The 25,373-nt window shown below is 41.5% G+C and overlaps 1 protein-coding gene across 8 annotated transcripts in view; it reads right to left on the reverse strand.

Annotated features, from left to right (window-relative positions):
* TRIM2 (tripartite motif containing 2) overlaps window positions 1–25,373 on the reverse strand; it is a 121,034-nt gene that overhangs the window by 45,521 nt on the left and 50,140 nt on the right. Inside the window, exons 1-2 of one of the 8 annotated variants that reach the window (XM_030449587.1) lie at window positions 13,234–13,253; window positions 12,861–13,014 (exon numbers count right to left, since the gene is read on the reverse strand). The exons of 4 other annotated variants lie outside the window; for them this stretch is intronic. The gene's annotated coding sequence lies outside the window, so the exon portion shown is untranslated. Of the gene's footprint in view, window positions 1–9,618; window positions 9,672–12,271; window positions 12,442–12,860; window positions 13,297–25,373 lie in introns of those variants that run through there. 3 more of the 8 variants (XM_030449586.1, XM_030449590.1, XM_030449588.1) reach the window with 3 other exon arrangements.

The raw sequence follows: 25,373 nt of genomic DNA on the forward strand, positions 1-25,373 counted from the left end.
GCACATTTTCCTGAATGCAATATTTATTCCATTCTTGGACTGATGAGATAGATTCCTTTAATGATCATTTAGTATGATTGAAATGTAAGATAAATTCCTGTCAAAAATACAGATTCTGCGTCCATCATTCACTTTCTACTTAGCAATCATTTAGCCAGATGGCCTTAATACATCAGGCAGATCCAGCCTGGTTTCCCTGGGTGATACCCACAGGGCAAAAAGTATGTTGTAATCCAGTTTTTAACCTGAAATGAAACATCAGACAGTGTGTGTTAGGATTTTGGGTGCTTATGCCAAAATACTGCTCCTCTGAGTCCCTCAACACGTGCTGAACACTGTCAAAGAGAGAGAACAATGTGTGTTCCATTTTCATGCCAACATTCAGCAGGTCAGAAGAAGGAAGCATCTGCACAGCAGGATTTGCAGTTTAAAAAAAGGCCAGATATTTCAGGCACATTTTTGGAGGGGTGTTATTTTCTGTTTGGCTGGGCCATCTTTGTTTTCTTTTTAAACTGCCTAGAAAACCCCCACTGCAAAAAGCAACGTATTTCATTCCCACGACAAGGAGATCCAAAGCCTTTTGTTTCTGCCACTGGAACACAGACACAGTTAAGACAAAACTCAAGAGAGAAAACTCAAGAGTGGCACCCCCAGAACCAATCTGGCAGACTCCCAGTCAACACTTTCCTGCTTGCTTTTCCTTGCTCATGTCAAGAATCAAATGCAAGTTCAGTAGAACAGAACAAAAATTATTACTCATATTACTATTTCCATTTACAGTCACCACTAAGGGCTTCAGACTCTCAAATCAGAACTGATCCCATAACATACCTCATAGTCAAGGGAGGGATCTCACAGGGATCTACCCCTCCAAATGAGAGATTTCTTCAAAGTGCAGCTCTCTTATAATTAACTCTGAGAAGCTGCCTGCTGACATTCTGCAAATAATCCTGCTTCTTCAACAACAACAACAACAAAAAAAAAGTGGTATGGTGGCAAGGAAAATAAGAAAAAGTCATAACATTTCCCTTGAGATTAGTTCTCTTAATGTGTTGAATGTGGGAATGTGGTTTTCTTCCCCTAGTGAAGAGGAAATGGATTTGTAGTTCAGTGAAGTCTTGCACTTTACCCCCATAGCAGTTACTCCCAGCCTGTTTCAAATACTTTTATTGTATGTCTTTTGACATGGGAGATGGGAGTGGAGGTTGTTGTTATGTGCTTGGTTTTGTTTATTTTTATTACAAAGAGAACAGGCTAGAAATTGCCCTTAGAAATTTGGCCTTAGAAATTTGGTCCCCTCATCATTGCTGCTGACTTTTATGTGTCACTGCTGACTTGTGAACTAAGTTATGGAGAAGAAAATACATAGCACATACCATCTTTATAGTGCCATGGAAGGCTGATCTAGTCCCTGTTATCATCCCCTGTAAATATCATGAGTTTTGAATAATTTATCATTTTCCCAGTTCCGAGCACAACTTGAATTAATATTCTTAAGGAGCTCATAAATAGTAATTTACAAAAAAAAAACCACAGCTAATTTATAGATCATAGGTAGATACTGGTATATCCTTCCCCAATATTAAATAAGTTATCCAAACACTCTAGGTTAAGATTAATGGTCTGCATTGAAGCCCCTACTATATGTTGATTGAAGGGGGGGTAGTCCAATTCAGGCTGCTGTGCAAAATAGGTTTTCAGGTCAGCAGAAGAAAAAAATTATTGTATTACCCCAAACTAAAATGGCCAGCTAACACAGTCATGGCAAATAAGACTGACTGGAAAATAAGAGGTGGGAAAGCCCAGAAATGAATTATCCAAAGCCAACATTCTGGGAATGACGGCTAGTTTGGGAACACAAATATAGGACCAGATGGGCTGTGACAGCCATCACCCAGCTCCACGTCCTTCATTTAACTCTGGCACCAGGAAAGCAAGTGGGATGAAACAAAAAATAAACTCTGTCACTGTGGGACCATGCCCACACCAGGAATCAAGGGGCCTCAGTCATCCTCACAAGGCACCTTTACCTTTCCCCACAACACCCATGCAGACCCAGCAGTTCCCACAGAGCAAGTGCAGCTTCCAATAGCCCAGGCTGTAGCTCACATGGGCTGGAAGAGCCACAGCTTCCTTCCACTGTGGGCTTGTAGCTAGAGGGGATGTCTGCCCTCAAAAAAGCCCTGCTAGGACCTGATTCCTCCCCACCAGCCACAGCCTGGAGCCACAATCATTCCCCCATCTTGTGATCCAGTGGAGGAGATGCCTTTCCCTGAAAGCTTGTGACTTGACACATGGCTTGACATAGCCTGGAAGGCAAAGAACTTGAAAGGTTTGACGGGGATGTAATGCTGGGCTGCTGAAGACATTCTCAGCTCCTCCAGCACTCATGCCTTTGCCACCATATTCTATTTCTTTCTGCTTTCTGCATACACCTTGTTTAGCTTGCCAAGGCTTCTGCAGCACAACTGCTGCCAGTCTGGGGCAGCCTGGCTTCCCAGCTCAGCCAGCACAAGCTTGGCTGATGTGCCTGCACTCCCTGCCTGCCTCCAGCACTGCTGTGGGAAGTCAGGCAGCAACAAACACAAGCTGGTTTTATCCCCTCTGCGTTATTCTTTCTCTTTCCCCTTTTGGATATTTGCCAGTGAGGTGGCAGGGCCGGGCAGTGTGGTCAGAAACAAGCTCTGAATTCTGGCATTTCTTCTGCACAGCAGTGGGCTCACCTTCAGTACCACTGTTAGACACTGATGTCACGAATGAAGTTTGTTTTAAAAGCTTCCAATGGCTAAAGGCACAGGAATAACAGGAATAGAAGCCACTGCTATAAAGGGAAGCCTTGTTTTGGTTTTTTACATGTTTAATTGCTTTAACAATTTACATGTTCAATGCTTTGTTGCTTTTCCTCCTTCCTTTCTTCAGACCATAAGTGTATAATGGGGTCAACAACTGAAACACACGGGTGGGCCTCTGAAGACATCAATGCACTAATGCTTTATACTTCAAATTTGAAGAGGAGGTTATGGGTGGCACCCCCTGTTCTTCTCTCTCCCCATCCCCACAACTTCTGCTTGCCTCTGCAGTGCCCCTTCTCCACCACCCTTTGGTGGTGCCAGTAGTCCTGCTCCCATCCCCACTGACCCCATCTCCCAGCTGTCCTGTCCTTGGATGCAGAGGGGACTTGCACACACCAAAGGACAAGACCTGACAGGCTAGAGCTGGTGTGGTCACACAGCCATCCCTCAGCTGAGCTGGGATAACTGCTTTAAGGCTGTTTAGTTGAGGCTTTCACTGCCTCATTTTGGGTCAGGGTTTGCACAATAAATTCCAACACACCCGAAGCACACTGGACTTACTGCACGTGCAAGGACAATTTGAGTGCTTGCAGTGGAAACCCACAAATCCCCAACCAGACAGGCAATGCTCTCACAAATAAGATTTCAGAGTGAAGGGGTAGGACATTGGGAGAAAAAAGGGACTGTCAGGGGAAATGACAGAATTAAACTGTCACAGGTGAGGTTAAATGACAGCCTTGGTGCTGTCATTTAGGGCCCTTTCCATGTTTAATAAAATGTCATATTCACAGGTGAGCTATTTTTAAAAAATATCTGCAATGAGGTAGGTCCAAGTAATTATTTTAGGGGCTTGATGTTGTGCAGGCCTAAGTAAAAGGATTTTAAATTGCACGCTTTTCATCCAAAGGAGCAAGTCAGAGCATCTATACTGAAAATCCTCCTACCCTGATTACCTACCTAGTGCTGTTAATGTCACCCTTAAAACTGTACATTTTTACTCTCTAGGGCGACCTATTTGCTGACAGATCTCTATTCAGCTTTTATACATACACAGGCTCAAACAAAAACAAGCTGAACTGACAAATAATTAAAACTGCACATCAAATAGCTGCTGATTCCACAAACATCTGCTCTGAAATGCTACTTGAAATAAAAGTGCTCCATGGAGACTCTATATGACCCCTCCAGGCACAAGATAAGAGGCAGTACAGAAGAAAAGCAGAAGATTAATCATGAATCTATTTGGAAAGATGTGCCCAGAATTTTCTACATAGTGCTAGATATCAGGTATACTGAAAAATGCTTTAGACATCTTTCTCAGAGTTGCTGAGCAAGAGCAAGAAAAGCAAAAGCAAGTAGGAAGTGCTTAATGCTTTTGATACTAAAGGCTGAACTGCTGAGACCATCCTCCCCACTCATTGCTGAGACACTGCTCTGGATCTGGCCCGTGCTGCATCTCTGCTCCATCTTATCTGCAGCTCCTCTTAGGATACACATCCTAAGGAGGTGATACACATCAGGTACTGGAGCGTAGTCAAGTATTCTCTGTTGACCACCACACTGTAAAGTTCCCCCACTTCTGTTTCTATTTATTTCAGTAGGATTTTGTTGACCCAGCACTACATTCAAATCAGCAAGGGAAAAGGCAGCACCCAGTAATCACCACACGCTACGTAACTTCTTTACAAAATTAATTTAGGGACTGCCAGACATTTAGAATTCTTTTCTTTCAATCTTCAAAATCCTACTTGCCAGCAGATGCAGCATATGGAAAATAAACTGAAAAAAAAAAAAAAAAAAAAAACAGCAGATGGAATGTAACCATTAAAGAAGCAAATGGAGGCAGAAAGTGAAGGAATTTGTGTCTTAGTGCAAAGCACACAACAGAAAGGTTGCTTGAGCAGGTAAGCATTCTGCCAAAAAGACATCTTGAGAGAGGGACTAAGAAGAAGGGGGTAGAAAAAGACCCTCTCCAGCCTCTGAGCAGGCTGAATTCAGGCTCACATACTTTGCAGTACTCAAAATTGTTTAAAAGGCAAAATATCAGTTGCTGCATCTTCATATTTACCTCAGCTTTTGTACAGTACCCACCTCATTTTCTTGCCCAGAGCCCAGCTGCAGTGCTACCTTCTACATTTGCGAAGTCTCCTGCTGAACTGACCTGTCTTTCAGAAACACAGTGATGCTTTTAATATTGTCTCAAGGTTCAGAGAAAACCTCGCTCAACTGATAAGTAGCAAGTGCAGAGGTTTTCTCAGGCGGGCTCTTTGTGCTGGCAAAAATGCAACAGCCTGAACTTTCACAGGGAGTAGGTAAACAAATAGCTGGCATCGGGCAGGTAGCCTGGCAGCACCAGCAACAGGAACAATGTCAGAGCAACCTTGGCAAAAAGGAGATCTGTGAGTTTTCACAATGGTTGTAAGCACAGGAGCCTGAACTGACTGAACAAGAGTAACAAAAAGCCACCCCAGAGCTCCCATGGAAAACTCGATGTGCCCAGAACCTGAGGGTGCAGGCTGCCAGGCTCTGTCCTCCTCCACGCTCACAGGGTCACTCACTCCATTTGACTTCCCAGTACTCAGCTCCAGCAGTTCAGAACTTGGAAACACCCAATGGCCAAACTTCACCCAGTAAACACGTCTTTCCAGTCCTCAGCAAGGACACCCGTTCGCTGATTGCATGCCAGTGCTCCTATTTAAAGAACTGTTGTTATGGGGAAAAGCTAAAGCCTTCCCACAGCAGAGCCCAAGCGCTCCCTGTACCTTGTGCCTTATCTGCAGAAAAGATTTGATTCCCACTGTGTGTTTCCACAGCAGTCCCACTGCAGCCACATTAAGATGCAGTTAGCTGACTGCAAAGCTCACCATATTCCCAAGCAGGATGATTTCCAGTAGTCCTTTCTTGGGACCTGCTACCAAGCAGCTACACTGGCTCATCCCAGGTTTTCCCTAAGGTTTTTCCTTGACGTACTAGGTTTTGTACCTCATGCAAGCTGCAAAGGAACAGCACTACTAGAAGTTGTCCACCTTTATTCCCCATCACCAAAAATAACTCGCCTAAGCTTTCTCTTAGACATCTTTCCCAGGTTCTTTCTCATCACACATGGCTGGTTTAGGCTGGATGCCCAAGGCTCCAACACAGGTGTTTGCAGGCTATTCATAAGCAAATATGCAGCACTGATGTCAGTCAGACATCTTCAAAGCTTCATTCTCACAAGACCCTCATCCATATCTTCCTGGATGAAGATCACCCTCTTTAATGGGCATCACAAGTTATGAAGCAACAGCTAATGAAAGAAGAAGAAACTAGAACCACACATGACACAATTTTAAGACTCTCATAAGCTGAACTGGTATACAAAGCACATTCATTGCTATATGAAAATGCAACCATTTTACAGAAAAATGGTACATTTTTAAGTACCTGAAAAGCAAATTAGGAAACAGTTTAGAAAACAGTAAGCGTATGAACGCAGATGTATTTTAAATTAAAAAGCACCTGGAAAAAACACTAGCATCAGGACAGCTGTGAACAATATTGTCTTAAATCATCCCCTTTATCATTTGGATTGGGATAGCACCTGGAAACCTCTTCCAAGTACCAGAATTCTACTGTGACAGGCACCATCCACACAGAACACAGATTGTGTGCAAGCACAGGCAGCCCATATCCTAGCATCTCATACAATTCAACTATTGCCATTTAACCATATCTGTGACATGAAATACCCTTCTACAGTATAAATTTTCATAGCCAGACATTAATTTGGAAAAGGACTATTTTTTTTAAAGAAAGAGGTGCAAGATAGTAGCCTAAATAACTTGAATCTTTTGTAGTCAGAGAAAAGGAGCAGATTTTAGCATCCTTTTCCAAACTCTAAGAGTGGATATAAGTACTGCCTGACACTTCAGAAGGAGTCTATCTATAAGGTGCCCCCAGAATCTTCTCTTCTGGTTGAGCAACTCCAGCTCCCTCACCCTTTCCCCACAGCAGAGATGCTCCAGCCCCTCGATCATCTTTGTGGCCCCCCTCTAAACTTGTTCCAAAAGATCTCTCTCCCTGTGGTGGGAACACCAGAACTGGACACAGTACTGGAGGTGGGGTCTCACAAGTGCAGTTGATTGTAGTAAACAATAAACAATAGTAAGCAAAAAACAGTAAAGCCCATGAGAGGGGTATGTAAAGTAACCAGCTCTAGGCCCTGATGTTACAAGTAACTAAGAAATCCTGGAGGAAAACCAGGTACATACAGAATATCAGACTTTCAACAAGACAAGAGGGCATGGTCTTAAGTTGTGCCAGGGGAAATTTAGGTTAGATATTAGAAAGAATGTCTTTACGGAGAGAGTGATCCGGCATTGGAATGGGCTGCCCAGGGAAGTAGTGGATTCTCCGTCCCTGGAGCTATTTAAAAAGAAACTGCATGTGGCACTCAGTGCCACAGTCTAGCAACCGCAACGGTGGTAAAAGGGTTGGACTCGATGATCTCTGAGGTCTCTTCCAACCCAGCCAATTCTATGATTCTATGATTCTATCAGACTCTGCACTGTCTCAAGCACTTAACTTCTCTAACTCTGTTAAGATGTATTCCAAATAATTTAAGTGCTTTTGGAAGCCTGGTGATACAGCAAACAGTAGGTTTTTGGTAGGTGGATCATGATGTACTCTGGTGTGAAATTTTATTCACAATTTATTTTCAGTCACAACTTGTAGCTATTGCTTGTTACTCTTCCTTTTTCTTGGCTACAGATGAGAAACCTTTTTTTCAACCTTCTAGTAATGTTCTGGATACACTTTCATCCCCTCAGCTGTGAGACCCAATGCCCCAGGATGTTGCAGTTGTTAGTATTTTACAGGCATTCAAGGGGAGAAGGGAAAATTAATGGCAGAAAAATTGAAAATATTTTAAAATAGAAAGACATCACTTCTACCAGAAGCAGAACTGGAAGCACAAATCATTAAATATGAAAGAGCATTCTGGAGAGTACCATGATATTTCTGATCTGTTCTTATGCCCTTCTGTAGACATCCACTGTCAGCCATCATCCAAATTATAAGGCTAGACTAGATTTACTTTTGATTTGATGCAGACAAACCTTCAAAATACTCAGTGTAGACATCACAGGAGCTGCAACAGCAGCCACTCCCTTTTGGCAATGTTAATGGACACTAATGGCTCCATAAGGCTGGTTTTATCACTTTGCAGAGCCCTGCCATTTAGAGATGTCAGGTGAGACAAATCCATCAGGCAGCTTCCCTAATACACCACTGTTGCATGAAAAATGCCTCTCAGGGCCAGAGCACCTTTAAGGCATACACCCACTTCAAAATCATATAACAAGACACACAACAATGGAGATAAATCATCATCATCCCAAGAAGGGAGCCCTTTCATTGAGAGTACAATACTAACCTAGCACTTCTACTCACTTCCTCCCACCTTTTTACATTCACTTTATCCTTAAAAAAGAAAAAACAAAACAAAACAAAAAAACCCAAAACAACAACAACAACCCAACAAAACAACCACCTTCTAGTGATACTTCTTTAAGAGTGATTTTATTCTAAAATTAATGACATCGAGTTTGGTGAAATCAGGCTTTGATTGTTAGCCTGGTTCTCCTAATTTAAAAGTTTAGATGTTGTCCACCTTCCTCAGTAGCTGTGAAGACCTTCAGAGCAGTCCTGCAAAAGCACATCCAAGAAGAGAAACAATGATTTTCATTGAGAGCATTCAAGAGCAGATAAAAATCTCTCTCAAAAGTTAAATATGGGAAGAAACCTGCCTGCTCTTCTGCTTGCTTGTATTCAAGACTGTGCAATGTGTCAGCTTCTGATAAGAAAAACAAAACCTTTAGACTTTGGAAGCACAGGAAATGGAACTACTGACTTATTTTTTGTAAATTCACCTTATTGTACAAAAACATTTTTGCGTATACCAGTCTAGCCTGTTTTTTAATTTTTTTTTTCAGAATGGAAATTAGAATGAGGAATTAGAATGAGGAAGCTAAGTGATGAGAAGGTTCTTTGCTTACACACAACATGTAGGGTAGTTCTAAAGCAGTCCCCTGTTACATCAGGTCTTCTGTATTCTGTGTAATAAAGGATTGCTCTTACCTCCGCTGAGAGAATTTAAGTAAATGATTACATTTGTGAACTAAAGGGAAATTATTTATCTTTAAAAAGTAATGAAGTATCTCTGAACAAATTTGTATTTCACAATCAGAATTTATTTTCAGCTTTTTTAGATGCAAGGCAAAAACATTATCCTTCCATATTTGATTAATAGGATTAAATCTTCATGGGGCAACAATTTTATCTCTTTATTATGCAATACCTTCTGGACTACGATGCAGAAAAATCAGTTGTTCCCCAGACCACACAGAGCAGACTGAGAATTAAGCAGTAAGTAAAGAGAAGAGCCTGCTTTTTATGGGAAGTCCAGCTAGTTTGAAGCATGTTGGGAAAGCCAGACACTAACCTATATCATAGTATTTCCTCAGAGTAACACTCAAGATAAAAAAAAACCTCAGATGCTATGAAATTAGGCTTTGGCTCTATCTGATTTTTGGGCAATTACTTGAGCACTAAATATCAAATTAAATCTGCTTTCAAGATAACAACAACAAAAAACTCCTGCAGAAGCTTATCTGGTGGGAGCTAATCCCTGAAGGTTTTACATTAGTACTTCCACCAATATGGGGATTAGAGGAGAGAAAGTTGTAGGAGGGTATTTCATTAATACTATTTCCTTTCTAGAAAAGGAAGAAAAAATACTGTGCAAATGTAGCCACAACATGCCAGTTTTTCCTCTTGGACAGTTTACCTGTGCTGCAAAGGGCTTGTTCCTCAGTCTTGAGTTTCCATTCCTGGGGGACATTTTATTTCCAGAGGAATTTGTAAGCAGCCTGATTCTCAGTATTTACAACATCTAACTGTTCTCAGAAGAACCAGGGTGGCCTTGAAGACACCTGATATCACTGACCATGGTGGCATCTGCTCTTCGGGAAGTCCTGTTTCTCCCAGAGTATGCAACTCTACATTTCCAGAATTGAAAGAAAAAAATCACCAAGAATAGAAGCTCATGGTAGTACAGAGTAAATGGCTTTGTCTGATAAAAAAAAGTCCCAGAAATACACTGATCATACTATGTTTAGGCATACTAATAACACTAACACAAAAAAATTCATAGAGGATCAGGAGCAGGCAGACTGCTGAAATTTCATCTCATGCATTTAAAACCTGATCAAAAGTAAGTGCATCTACTCCAACCTTTATGTATCTTTCACAGCAGGCATCCACCCTGGCATAAGGACTGAATATCACCATCCACTTAATTAATTGCTCCTAAAATGCATCCAAAACTGGCAACATTCAGAAGGTTTTAAAGTGAGAGAGAATGAACAATACTTTTACACATGAGCAAAAGTGCGGACCATAAAAAACCAGAGTTGTCCATAGTTCTTCCAGGGAAATGCTTAGGGTATACATGATAACAGTACATTTTAAAGTCATTTATCTTTTCCTACTGGCAGGACATATTTTTAAAGTTATTCTAATTTAGATTTAATACCTAACAGTAAAACACCAGGCCATTCTGGCAGCCTTTTCTTTGTAAACTACTGTAGCAGCCCAGCTACACAGGATATATTTTGTTGCTTGTGTTAACAGGATCACCATGTAATGTAAGAAGTGCCAGAATACACGCTGCTAACATTTTTTTACATGTCTATGATTAGTCTCCTTAATTTAGCAAGGCCTCTTTTAACCCTACTGCAGCTAATGAGTGATAAGATGGATGGAGCCAGCAACATCTACCTGCCACACTATCTCTTCAGGACCTCAAGAAATATATTCCAGTTGTTATTTCAGTTCTTCCCTTTGAATGGTATTTGCTTTAGTTATTGCCCTGAAGTCCAGCTTGTAAGTGGGAAGGCTGCCTGGTTGCCAGCAAACTTCTCAATTTACTAGATCCTTAGCTGTCCCCACATGGTATATTAGAGTGACATTTATTTCACTTTATGCTACTTACAAACTGTGATCCAACTAAATTGCTGACTTTCCAGTAAATTCACCTATAAATAATCCACAAACATCAGCAATGACAATCACAACCTGCAGTCTCTGGAAATACCATATCTGATTTTTTGTTGAAAGTGTAAGATAAGCATAGGATCTGCAATAGTGGATTTCAATGTGGCAGCCACTGGAGTTCATAGAAAGATTAACATCCAGCTCCCCCATCCATTACACAAAGAAACCAAAGGATTTTTCCCAGCTTGCTGAAATATAGATTTTCTATTTTTTCCCTTTTCCCAGAAACACAATAATTTAACTTAGCATTTGTTCTGTTAGAAAACCCACTTCATGTTTCCTTCTGACCCTCAAGCAGCATGTGTTAGTGGTGCTCCTTGAAGCAACAAAGTTCTGTACAGGCTTCTCCCTGAAGAAATCCAGGGTTTGTTAAAGGTGTATCAAAGCTGTTTCTCATGAAAAAGGATGAATCTCAAGGACTAAAGGAAGCCCTCAATGAAGAAACCCCCAAGCTGTTCTTCATAGCCAAACTGTGGGCACTGCAGGCCCAGATCAGACCAGGGAGTTTCTCTGCAACTCAAGTTTGGCAAATGCTTTCCAAAAAATTTAAGGAAGCCTTTGGTGTATGGTAAGCAGGTTCAGACGAGGGCCAAAGCACAGAAATTTTATTTCATTTTGCCAGCAGCCAACAGAACGATTCCCCCCAAAAACCCTCTCTGGAAAGAGGGACTAAACTCCTTTTTCTGTTGGTTTTCTTTTCCAGCAGGATGATACAGTCACAAAACCAGGTAAAATAGCTTCATGGTACCGTCTCTCTACAGTCACTCCAGGCTTTAGATACCATGAGTCCATCTTTCAAAAAATTATGGGACTAGCTTTAAAATAAACAATTTTATACAGATTTTAACAAGCCAAAACTTTTAATATGCTTTTTAAGCCATACAGTTTCTCTTTCCAAGCTTGTTTCAAATATTTATATTGTCTAGGTCTCATTAGTATTGCTAGTCAATTTAATTTCAGTTCTTACACATGCAGCAATGTGGAATTTTAAGAAAAAAAGAATCTGATATTAAATCACAATAGGTGGCCACAGAACTGTTATCCAGGTAATAAATCCATTGCCCTCAAAGATAAAAAAATCCAAGGCTGGAACAGAAACCAACTTTTCTTATGCAGCATTCCTATATAAGAAACATATTTTCTTATTTGTCCACATATAAGTGAACATTTATGGAATTATTTTGGCCTAAAGAGTATTTGCATTCAGGGCAATTTTTATCTTATTCTTGGTACACTACATGCTACGTTATCTTTCTAATTCCTTGTTTTTACTTAAACCTCCCAACCTGCATGGCAGTCTGCCTAGACTGCATTTTGAAAGTAACAAAATCAAGCCAAAGGGGGGAAAGTCAACCAACATAAGTAACCAACAGAGAGCTACGTACCAGGTAATGGCTCAAGTTACACTCCACACAAGCACAACAGAATACAGCAACATTCATGCCCACTGCCAGCTTCAAAAAAACTGTGAAAAGCAAAACTCTCCTTAATGAGGACACCTCGGCGTTATTTGCCTTTGAATAAACATCACTATTCCTTTCCTAGGCAAGCTCCTTGGCTCTGTTTCAGTTACTCCTTTTAAATATTAAAGAGCAGGAAGCATTTCTTTTCCCTTGTCACATCCTGTCCTGTTTACACAGCGTCACACACAATCCCCTTTGAAACGCGGGCTCTTAAGGCAAGCCCGACACACGCAGCTCCGGCAAAACATTCGCTCTTGTCTCTTGCCAGCTACAAATGAATTTCTGTAGAAACGCTGCAGAGGTTTCAAGGTTTCGACAGGCAGCTAAAATGGAGCTTGCATGTCAGGGAAAGGGGACGTCAAACTGCTCGGCTTCCCCAGTGCCGCCCTGACTTAGAGGAGAAAAAGAAAGACAAAGCGATTGCTGTAAAACCCCTTTGCTCTCACAAAATACTCGAAAGCAGAAAAAGCACACGGAAGGTTACGAGAGGAGTGTTGGAAGGGTCACTTACATTGCTCGGAAAGGCAGTGGGAAAGGGCTTGCTGCGGTTTCTTCGTTATTTAACACTGGTGTTGGCAGAGCAGACAACAAACGGAAGTTCGCCTAAAGCAATCTCTCCTTTTAATTCTTTCTTCCTCAGCTCATTTACTTCGGAGTCTCTCAGCCTGAGGAGATCCGATCAAAAGTTTATCCCCTTGCATTTCCGAATGATATGGCCGACTTTCCTTGGACACATACCAATGATGCAGTAAAAATAGACAAAAGGGGGGGGAGGAAGGGAGGGGAGGGAAGAAGCAATCTAGCTTGAGCCTGAATCTTCTTAACTCGGTGTTTTCTGTAAAAGCTGCTCTTATGTCAAAGCTCCCATCCCTATACTACCTTACCGAGCACTGAGCCATCCGTCTGGTTTTCATCATCTGCAAATTACAGGCAAACCGAGGAATATATACGGCCCGGTTTCAGCAGAACTCCCCGAGTATCAGCCTTACAAGTAACCTGAGGTACAAAGGCTTTGAAAATAAACAGCCAGCCCCATGCTGGGATGTTCTCCTGCCTGCAGATGACTGACTGCTCCTCAGGAAATAACCCAACCTTGCAGCCCCCCCTCCCAGCACCAGCAGCCGCCCTGGAGAGAGGGAAAGGGGGGGGGGGAAATTCCAATGCATCACTTGAAACACTTCCAATAGTTTAGCAAGTCACTTAAAACCAGCCCGGTTTTTATAAACAGGGAAGGGAATGTTGATGCACTTCACATCCTTAAAATTCTTCCAGGTGGGAAGCAAATGTTTTGTTTGGGGAGGTTTTGCTTACAGTTGGGTGCGTTTTTTTCTCTAATAAGGCAGCACACAGCTGGTTGATAGAGAGCCATAAACCACAGGACTGGACATTTTACCAAACATGCATCAAGCAAAAATTTCGAAAAGCACCCTGTGGAAGTTCATGGCCTGAGGCTCCTAAAGTCACTTTCAGTCTCTATTTCCAGCTAGTTAAAGGTCAACTGCCCAGCTTACATTCAGAGGCTTCAAGGGTCACCTGTATTTCTGGATACCTCAAGGCTTTTGAGTCAGTACTGAAGAACATCTTTTTCCCCAATAACAAATTGGGAAGCTAATTTATAATGGATAAAAAAGTTTTGCTATTGCTTAAAACTTAAAGTTGTTGTTATCTGCATGTTCTTTTACTTAAACATACCAGGTTTTATTTAGTCTTTAGTTTTGCCAGAGGACTTTTGCAAGATCTCTGAATAATCCTGCTCTATTTGAATGGTGAGAACCTACAAAAGAGGCAGCTTTCACTAAAGCCTGGGTGAATCAGTGCAGTGAGTCACTAACAAAATAAAAACACCATTGTAAACACTCTGCCTAAAAGTCCTGAGCCTTGTCACTTGCTCAGTTTTTCATCTTTGCACATTTAGGATTGTGCTGCTTGTCTACTCTTCTTGTACTTGAATATAGGATTGGCATGACTGGATTGTTAATGTCAAAAGCAGTGAAATTATTTTTCTAAATAAATAAATATTATTATAATAGTAATTTAAAAATCAAGGCTTACTTTACTTAGTAAAGGTAAAGGAGAAAATTATTAACTTGTTTTCTTTGCATGTATTTTTGCCTATGCTGTCACAATTCCTCTCAAAATTTGTATTGAATCATTTCAGTCACATCAGGGAGAATGCTAGAGATCTCAAAGGTATTTTATTCCCACAGCTTTTGTGAAAACAGGCAGCCCTCCAGATGAGTGAAATACAATCCAGCGATTCAATGTAAAAGGCTACATTTGAGCTCTCTTGTATTATTAGACACCAGAGCACCCCACACAAACAAGAGGTACATGAGAAAACATTTCACCAGCCTTACTGCTCAGCTGCTGCCACAGTTGTGTCTTTGGCCTGCATTCCATCAGTTTTCCTCTCCTCTGTTTTGTTCTCCCATTACGGTAGCAAGCAGCAAGATACTTGAAATGCAGACATCAGATGAAGCAAATAATATTTTTTGAAACAGCAGTAAACACGGTTTATCAGAAATCGAGTTCTTTTTCTCCCACTTTAGTAGAAAAATGAGATAAATTTACTACATCTTGTTTTTATCAGGACTGAGAGTTTCCATGAAAACAATGGACTTGATCTTGATAGAGCAGACTTTCAGGTTTGGGGTCAGAAATTATTTCATGGGGTACAGCAATATAGCCCTTGTGTGCTTTCCTGGACATATAGGTTTTCTTCTTCACTGTATTATCACAGGACAGATGAATGACTGTTATCTTTGAAATAATTTTTTTTTTTTAAAGACATGTTATGATGACTGAATGTTTCCCCCGCCCTCAGAAGCAAATGCATTAATTCACACTGATACCTCTTGTGTACTCTTCAATGTATCTGTTCACTCTGAAGCAGTCCATTTACATCAAAGGCTGCTTTCACAAAAAGTAACTCTGTAACTAAATGTAAGGGAAATTCAAGATTCAAAATAGAAAACTGATTTTAAATGACCTTGCATTTTCCAGGCTTCAGGGATGACTCCTATTCATTATACTTTTCTCCCTTTTTTTCATAGAATCACAGGATTGTTTTGGTTGAAAAGACCATTAAGATCATCAAGTCCAGCCAGTAACCAAGCACACTGCCAAGTCCACCACTTAACCATGTCCCTAAGCACCATATCTACACATCTTTTAAATACCTCCAGGAATGGTGATTCCACCACTTCCCTGGGCAGCCTGTTCCAGGGCCTGAAAGTGCTTTCAGTGAAGACATTTCTCCTAATATCCAACCTGAACGTCCCTCCGTGCAACTTGAGGCCATTGTTCTATCCTTTGTGAGAAGAGACCAACACCCACCTTGCTACACCCTCCTTTCAGGTAGTTGTAGAGAGAAATAAGGTCTCCCTTCAGCCTCCTTTTCTACAGATTAAACAGCACCAGCTCCATCAGCTGCTCTCCATAAGACTTGTTGTCCATGACCTTCACCAGCTTTGATGCCCTTCTTTGGACCCACTCTGGCACCTCAATGTCCTTCTTGCAGTGAGAAGCCCAAAACTGAACATTGTATTCAAGGTGTGTCCTCATCAGTATGATGGGATGATCACTTTCCTACTTCTGCTGGCCATGCTGCTGCTTATACAGGCCAGGATGCCCCTGGCCTTCTTGGCCACCTGGGCACACTGCTGGCTCATGTTCAGGACATCCCAGGTCCTTTTCCTCTGGGCAGCTTTCCAACCACTCTTCCCCAAGCCTGCAGGGTGGCATGGGGTTGCTGTGGCCCAAATGCAGGACCCAGCACTCCATCTTGTTGGATCTTACACAACTGGCCTCAGCCTGTCCAGATCCTTTGGCACAGCCTTCCTACTGTTAGGCAGATCAACATTCCCACCCGACTTGGTGTTGTCCACAAACTTCTTGAAGATGCACTTGATCCCTTTACACAGATCATTGATAAAGACATTAAAGAGAACTGGCCCCAGTACTGAGCCCCAGGGAACACCACTTGTGACCAGCTGCCAACTGGGTTTAACCCCACTCATCTCACCTCTTTGGGCCTGGCCACCCAGTTTTTTACACAGCAGAGTGTAACACCAGTCTAGGCCATATACAGCCAGTTTCTACAGGAGAATGCTGTGGGAAACCATGTCAGAAGTTTTGCTGAAGCCAAATTAAACAGCATCCACAACCGCTCCCTCCCTCAGCCACTAAGTGGGTCACCTTATCATAGAAGGAGATCAGGTTAATCAAGCAGGACCTGCCTTTTATGAATCCATGCTGACTGGGCCTGATCACCTGGTTGTCCTACATTTGCCTCATGATGACACTCAAGATAATCTATTCCATAACCTTCCTTGGCACCGAGGTCAGACTGACAGGCCTGTAATTCCTCAAATCCTGCTTCTGGTTCCTCTTGTAGATGGGCATCACATTTGCCAACCTCCAGTCAGCTGGGACCTCCCCAGTTAGCCAAGGCTGCTGATAGATGATGGAAAGTGGCATGGTGAGCCCTTCCACCAGCTCACTCAGTACTCTTGGGAAGATCCCATCTGTTCCCATATACATGTGTCTGCCCAAGTGCTACAGCAGGTTGCTCTGTTCTTCAATTCCTCTTTCATGTAGTCCATGTGGGATACCAGCATCCTGCTGTCACTATACAGCTCCTGCCTCCAGACAGGCTACCTGTGTGTCCCCTCACTGCTGCCTGGATATTACTAAGGCATCATTTGATCCCCACTTTCTCACACTGTCTCCATGAACTTTGAGGCAGTCAAGCACCATGTTCCTGTGTAGCACAGGGATGTTAATTTTTTGGAGAAGTTCAGATATTCATCAATTTGACAGTGAGAGAAAATATACTGTAGAAAGCCGCCTATAGGAAAAACTGCAACAAAGAACAGTTCAGATAGGGAAACAACCTGCTAGGAGCAATTTGCCTTCTAAGAAAAAAGGCCATTCCATTTAGGATGTTTTCAAATGTCAACTACAAAATAATCCTGTTACTTTCCATCTAAGTAGAAAACAACCCTCATTTTCCACCAAGATCAACTATGTTCACGATGTAAGTAGAACAAGAGTAAAGTAGGATGCAGCTTAGATACTGATTATACTGATTAGATACAGCATAATAGATACAGTTTTCTTGACGAGTTTTTTTAAACCTCATGGTATGTTCACTAAATCAAGGAAAAAGTGCCTTTCTTCAGTCAGAGACATACAGGTTGTGATGCACAATAGGTGGCAGAATATGTATCTCTCTTGGTCTGGATTCTGTTCCCATCTAACCTATTGTGTTTGTCTTGGGACTGGTGAATTGCAAGGGTATAGATGAAATAAATCTCTTTTCCACCCTGTTCTGTTGCAATTTAAATACTGAGAAAGTGAAAGGTGAAAGGTCTGGGTTTGGTGGAGGATGCACCTTGCTATTTAATTTGAATCTGTGAAACTGCCTGAATGACAGAAGCTCAGGATGGCAGATTAAGAAGCCAGGAATGCAACCCAGCTACGTGCTCACCTTTCCTATTAGCAGCAGACTACTTGGCATAGGATTTTAAATATGTTTATGCAGATTTCTAGTTGGTCATAGTCTAAGTCCCAGATGAATCTTCTGATGCAAACAAGCCAGCAGGCTTTGTACAGACAGAAAAACCACAAGTCTGATAAACTGAGACAAATCTGCCCTTGGAGGAGTTAAAGACAAAGCTTCAGTTCACTTAATGGTGGTGATGAAATAAAATAACACAGATTTTGTCACAATAACCCATTTTTTAAAGACAAATCAACTGTGACACTATAAACCATTGTAGAACCAGCACTTTAAAGCCAGCATATGGAATATCTTGGGTCTGGGTTCAGATATTAAGCTTGTATTCAGTTGGTTTGGCCTCATTTACTACATATTTTATTTTAGTACCTCAGCTTGGTGCCCAGTGACTTGAGTTTGGCATAAGCCAGTGCCCCTTCAGAAAGCCATATAATTGTCAGCTGATCTTCCAAAGAGATAACATAGTGTGATAATCCTTTGCAGCCTGCTACTACTGTTAGATGAGGACCAGGCTGCTTCAGTGCCTTCTGTATTTTCCTTTATAATGTATGTATTTTGCTTTATAGCGTATCACTTGTTTTCTACAAAAAGAAAATATGCACCTCAGACAAAACCATAATGCATTATAAACTTGATGTCATCATTATAGAAGCCCCGTGACTGCTGCTGTTTTCTCTACAGCCTGCAGTAACCCCTGGCTGTCCTGAGAAAAATGAGAATAAGTGTAGCACTAAGCCACTTTTCTCATCAACTCTGACAAACATCTGTGACTGAAGGGACCTGGGCTTGCCTGAGGCACATGATCTTATTCGGAGAGATTCGGTGACAAAGAGACATGCAGCCAAAACCTTCTAAGTGAGCTGGAGTGGTGGTCCCTTTTTACACCCTGAAGCTTTGAGTACATGAGTTCATGGCTGGATATTTTATACTCTCTAAGTAATAAGCCAGCAAACAGTATGGAATGCATATGTCCTGCTAGTTTTCATCAGGGAAGGTCAAATATTGGAAAGATGTAATTTCAAATACAAATATCAGGCTTTTTTTTGAAGTTTCCCTTTCCCCCTCTGGCTGTAAGCTCCCACTTCTCACCTTGCTTTGAGGCACTTTCTGGATTCCCAATGAACAGATTACATTTCATTGCCAGATAGAAAACTGACCCATAACAAAACATCCATTTTCTGCTGTGTGAAGTGAATAAACTCACAAGGGTCAGCTGTGAAACAACAGATAAGCCAGCCCCAAACTCCTCCTGACTGGAAACTTATTTCAAGCTCTAAGTAACACTTGTGTGGCAACCATGACCCTTAAAAACTGGCATAGACTCAGTCTGTACCAGGCTCATGCTTCTTCTCTGTGCTGCCCTGAATCACAGTTTGCTACTCTCAGAAATTAACCACCAGCTGATAAAACTGTCATGTCTTAGTATTACTGTTTTTCACAAACTTTAATTCACAAGTAAGCTCTCTTTAAAAAAGCAAGTAACCAGGAAACACTGATGTCATACATTTTCACATGGCTGCATTCATGAAAAGTTCTGAACCAAAAGTAACATGTCCAAATCCCCCTTTTTGTTTGAAAACACCGTTCATCCAAGAACCAGATATGTTGCCATGTGACCAGGAACACAAAGAAACGAGCACATGAGGAATCACAGCTAACAGTTCAAAAGCAGCTCTGGGCCTGAAGTTGGTTCACAAGATATGTGTTGAATACTGGACACTTTGTTTGCCAAGAGAAACAGAAAGGGCTATATTTTCTAAAAAATATACCACGCTTGCATATTTCTTGGCTTAAGTCTTTCTCTGACCTTGCCTGGAGCTATGCATGCTTACAGCATGCAGAGGGATAGTATGTGCCTGGTTTATCCTGGATCTGTCCTACTTTTCTGCCTTCAAGTACAAAAAAAAAGAGGAAAAAGAAGGTATGTTGATACCTGAGAAGCCTGACACTCAAGAGGAGAAGAAACAGCCTGCTGTTTCTCAGCCTGCAAACACGGGGCTGTAGTGAGGAAGAGTGAGGGTAGAAAAATACAGCAAAGGGCTCTGGGGAAGCTTTTAAGGACTGCAAGGTGGGAAGAACAAGCATCTGACATGGTATGGAGCACAGAGGTTTCAGGAGGATGAGATCTGTGAGGAGGATGAGATGCCTGGAAAAAAAGGCAGCTCCAGAATGGGAGGGGAGGAGTTGTGGCAGAAAGGGAAAGTCTTTGAACTATGTGGTTGAAGCAGGGGGACATGGACTACAAGTAGGGGATGGATGCTCCACACTGGCATGAGCTGCAGACCAGGTCTAAGGATAAAGAACCTCATGCTAGGAGACATTAATAAGACAGAGTGAAAGGCTGAGAGGCTTGAGGATATGCAGAGTGGGAATAAAAAATACCTCTACTGAGAGTAACCTTATTTATGTACCTGCACACATATATGAGAATGTTGCTCCTGATCTTTCTACTCACAGGATAATTTCTTCCCACTCCTGTATCTTAATTTTTACAGTCAGAGCCACATTTGGCCCTGACTCCCATTTTCTTATCTGTGTATTGGAGTGTGACAACATAGCATTCTCCATAGCCACTGTGAATCAAGGAAATGTTCTGAGGTAGCTCTGGGTCCCAAAGTTACAGCAATGTCAAGCATAGACTTCAAAGTGATAGAGGAGAGTGGAAAATGGAGAGAAGAAACCAGACTTCTCTGGACAGATCACCTCATGAAGACAGCGTCTGAAAACTGTAATATGATGAAAGCGCAGCTACTGCAGTGCTGAGTTAATATTAACCTCATCAAATACCTATCAACTTGCTTTTGCACATTCAAAGACTAATTGAACAGAAGGCCAAAGGTACTGCTCTAAAGTTAAGCATCACAACGAAAAGCAGAAATTAAACCACGCATATGAGAAAAGACATATGGGAAATGGGAAAAGACAAATGGGACCAATTCTCATGGTCCCATTTCAGTGCTGAAATAACCAGTCCCACTATTGCCTTCAGTGGGAGTTTTACCAGAGTGAGACCTGCAGAATTCCATGCCAGGGTATTACTATAACAAACATTAACGTCTGACAGTTAGGGGATGATAGGTCATAGTGTACCTTAGGGAGCATTAAGTACGGTGTTCACTGAAGATGCTGTGTAAGGAGAAAGGAAGCTCCATTATGATTGGATTTCATGAGAGAAACTGCAGTGCAGTCCTTGAATCTTAATGGGTACTATGCTTTTGAGTTTCACATGCTGTGAACCAGCAGTGATAAGAGGGAAAGGCTGAGGACAGCTGTGATAACTTTTTTAGACAGCAGCGACCAGAACAGAACACAGCAAGCTACTCACTCAATTAGGAACCTTTTATGCTATGAGCTTAAATTGCTGCTTTCTTAGACCTTTGGCCCAGCTAAATATACAAAAAGGAAGGAAACTGAAATATTCAAGACCTCCTTCATGGATGAAGGAACAGTGGCATCTATAATATTTCCTGCCTACTTGAGCACATACAAGATACAATTTGCATTCTGGGCCTGAGAGGGAAGCTCAGAGAGGAATCTGGGTGGGCCATCTGGAGGCCGCAGTTGATGTTATATCAGTCCTGTATGTACCCCCAAGACTGTGTGTTTTACACACTACCAAAGCAAAGCAGCAATGCAGACAGCCTCTTCTGTAAGCCAGGGATTCCAGGAAGAAGAAAGCTTAGGGCTTGCCTATGGAGTCCAAGGGAACATCTTCCCAGCATTGGATCACAGCACAGGCAGTGTAAGTCCTGTTTGCCACTGATGCTTTTCTCTTTCAGCATTGCTGGCCAGCTACATCAGGCAGGACAGAGTCCAAGAAACCAGTGGGCTCTGGTAGATGCAGATTTAAGGCAGCACATACCCGAAGACCACTCAGCCACTGCAAATCACTCTCTGCCACAGGCAAGGAAGGTAGGAAGTCATCCCTTTTCTTTCTGTCTTGACCTGTTTTCTATTTCAGGCAGGCCACCCTCCAGAATAGTGCTTTCTCTGAGTAACACCACCAAAATAAAATGCATGCATTTGGAGAAGACCTCCTGCTCTTCATGAATGAGCAAGATCTGAGTACTACAGCCCTGCTGGCATTTCTTTTTTTAATAGAAAAAGCTGTATGATTAGCATTTTCATTTTTAAAAGCCAACCAGCATGTTCCACTTTAGTGGCAACAACATCCCCTACCTAGAAAAGTACCTAATTCTTAAAAAAATGGACCTGTAAAAAAAAAAAACCAAAACAATAACAAAGCAAAAACAAACACACCATACAACAGAATGAAAGATTTTAAAAGCTTTCATGTGTATGGGTGAAAACTGAGGATATAAGCATGGAGGATATTAATCAGAGGGTTCAGATTTAAGAGAGAGGACAACTTCTCTCAGGAGGATGAGGAGGGATTGTTTGCAAACCTCAGCCTCTATCCTTACAGAGATCTGAGTACTCATGGTGAATAACTTTGCAAGAAGTCTACCCAAACCTGCTACAAGGGTCCCACAGGTTTTTATTCAGGCCCTCAGTCTTTTTCTTGTTACCTGTCAGTTCAGTTTTCTAGTCAGACTCAAGCAGCTGATGGGAGGGAGGTACATTTCACTCATAGGCTCTCTCTTATCATAACCTTAATTGATGTGTCTCAAGCATACAGGACACATCAGCAGAGCACCTGCTAATAAGGCATACCTCTGAAATGAAAAGCACCTTTAAAGCCTCTTGCTTTCACTAAAAATTCAAATGCTCATTTCATTGTGTCATGAGTTGCAGATCCTATAACTGGAAACTCCTATTAATCTAGAGGGCTGTTCTTTCCCGAGAGATTGATCAGTTCTGGGAGCAGGTCTGACATTCTGAAGGTCAAAGAAGGGAAAATCCAGTAGATTAGATTTAATGTTACAGGCTTTGTAATCTATTAACTGTATTTGGGAAATACTGGTAAGAGGTCATGGTAAAAGGTCAGGGTTTGATTCAACCCTAAATTAATATGTTCTATTAACTGCTGACTAACTGAACAATTGCTATACTGCAAGTGTGCCTGCAAACTAAAGACTCAGACACAGGAAAATGCTGGCGAGGTATCACACAATCAACATGGAGTGCACCTACAGAGCCAAGGGAAGAAAATGAACTGCAGTAAAAATTCAGCCCTAGGAAGCAGATTCTATTTCTAACTTTTCTTGCATATTCTGCTTCCCTCTTTTGTAGATTGGGGATGATATGCTCATCTGCTTCCCAGGCTATCTGAAAACTCAGCTAATGAATACTAGTAAATAATTTTGTTTCCACAAACTGCCTACCATCTCAGAATCAGAAAGTAAGCCAATAGCATATGCTATTCAGAGTAGTCAGGGTTTTCAATGAAGGATGTTGATTCAGCACCCTGTTTTAGCAAGCCCTGTGAATACATCTTGAAAATTATCTCTCTAGGAGGAAAACAAATCAATTTTAATCTTCTGCCTGCTTACTCTGATGGAAATCAAACAGGGACAGTCTGCCTCTACACAGCAAGCTACGTTGTGCTGAGCTTGTGATGCACAAGTGAGTTCTCTCTTTAGTCCAGAGGGAGACAATGTGGGAAGCATCTTGATTATTCTTAACTATGTACAAAGGGAGCACAGCAAAAATTTCTAGGTGTGTATTTATGCCTGATGTGTATCTCACAGCTTCCATTTTTACTTAAGCACTGAGATCTTGCTTTCTTAACATATAGAAGAAAAACAATTTCATTTTCATCCTTGCTCATCAAGGCTAAGCATCTATCTGCTGTTTACAGAGAGTGACTGCAAACCTCTGGCTTGTATTCAGAACCTGGCACAGAAGCAGCTTATTGCTGTAATTAGCTTTAGTTCACAGACTACCATGAATGCACTATATTGCTGTAAAACATCAAGACTCATCTGGTTAAAATGTACTGAGTACAATAGCTGCCCATAATTGACCAGTTGCACTTCAAAGTTTCTGTCTAACTGCCTCTAAGCCACTGCTTCCCACAGATAACCTATACATATACATATTATTTATATATATATATAGCTTGACTGGCTCTCTGCAATTCAAGACCCAGTGAATGATGCAGTCCTTAAAAGCATTATAGATGAGTAGGAGAGTTGAGCCAAAGGTCTCCAGACTGCATCAGGCCTGTCTGCAGAATCTGTGCACAGCCCCAAAACACAAAAAAAACAGCAAGGCAGGGAGACAACACAACCCCCAGGGCATCCCCCTATTTGGTACATCCACAGGGGGCAAGTAAACAAGCTGAAAAGTACACAGCATCAGGCTTTGCTTTGGATTTGCTTTTTTTACAGATATATATATATAGCTCAAGGCTAACAGAGAACCGATTGAAACTGAGAAGTAAGGTTTTTCCTGTGATTTTTAAAGGAGGCATAATGAATACACTTATTTACAGTGACAGTTCCTTTTTTTGTCCCCCTCAGGTATCTTGAACTCAAAGCCTGGGCTGAATTTTCTGGCATTTCTGGCTCAGGAGAAAAATTAAGAAGTAGCCTATTACGACTGTTATATATGTGGACTATTGTGGCAATAGCAAAGTGCTGCCATATTGCCATACAGGACATTTCCAGATATGTCAAAAATAGGAAGAACTAAAAATATTGCTACAGAATACGCTGCTTGAGGCTTCCCATTCAGTTTTGAACTCAGAGCAGTTTGGATAAGCAGGCAAATGATGAGTTATTTCTTTTAGCCAGCCTGAACACTGTGAGGTGCACATAATAATCCCTAGAAATTACTATTTGCATTATCTGATAGGATTATGTAAATAACGGAAAAGAAGAAAAAGAAACAATATAGTACAGTGACCCCAGTAACAGACCATTGAGTGCTTACACTTACTTTGCTCTATGGTCACAGCAAAGTCACATAATCTGTCATATATTTATTCACTTATAAAATGAGATCTGTAGATAAGCTCCTCAGATACCACAAAAAAATCTAGACACCGACTTGCCAAACCATCAGGGGCAGACAAGTTCTGAGTTTCTGCATGGCATCCAACTCTGACAGGGACATTAAGATTTCCTTTGCTGATGTAAAAGGTAAAAGAAACTCTGAAAACTCCATCAATATTTGCAATGCAGGATTAAGTTGAAGACTATTTTTCAAACATGGAATATTTTATTTAAAATTCTGAGCATCAGAAAGGACATAACAAACACACAAAACATCAAGCTTATTCCATCTCTGCAGTCTTTGGCTCTGTGGAGCTGTGAGTGCCTCCTAATAGCAGACAGCAAAGAGGACTGAAATCTCTGAACATGACTTTGCCTTTTCTACTGCTAGGCATATATCTGAGAATGACAGCACCTATCAGCATTTTTGGAAGCTTTCATTTTATAGCCTCCCATTATTATTATTCCCTTTACATTTTTCCAAACAAGGCTACTTACAGCACTGCAAAAACTGCCACTGTTTGAAACCCTGCTGAATAATCAAATAGTGGGAACGCAGCTAAAAATGAGAATGAGATGAAGAATAATCGAAGTCAAATTAAAA

The sequence above is a fragment of the Calypte anna genome, chromosome 4A (assembly GCF_003957555.1).
Source record: "Calypte anna isolate BGI_N300 chromosome 4A, bCalAnn1_v1.p, whole genome shotgun sequence".
Taxonomy (NCBI): domain Eukaryota; kingdom Metazoa; phylum Chordata; class Aves; order Apodiformes; family Trochilidae; genus Calypte; species Calypte anna.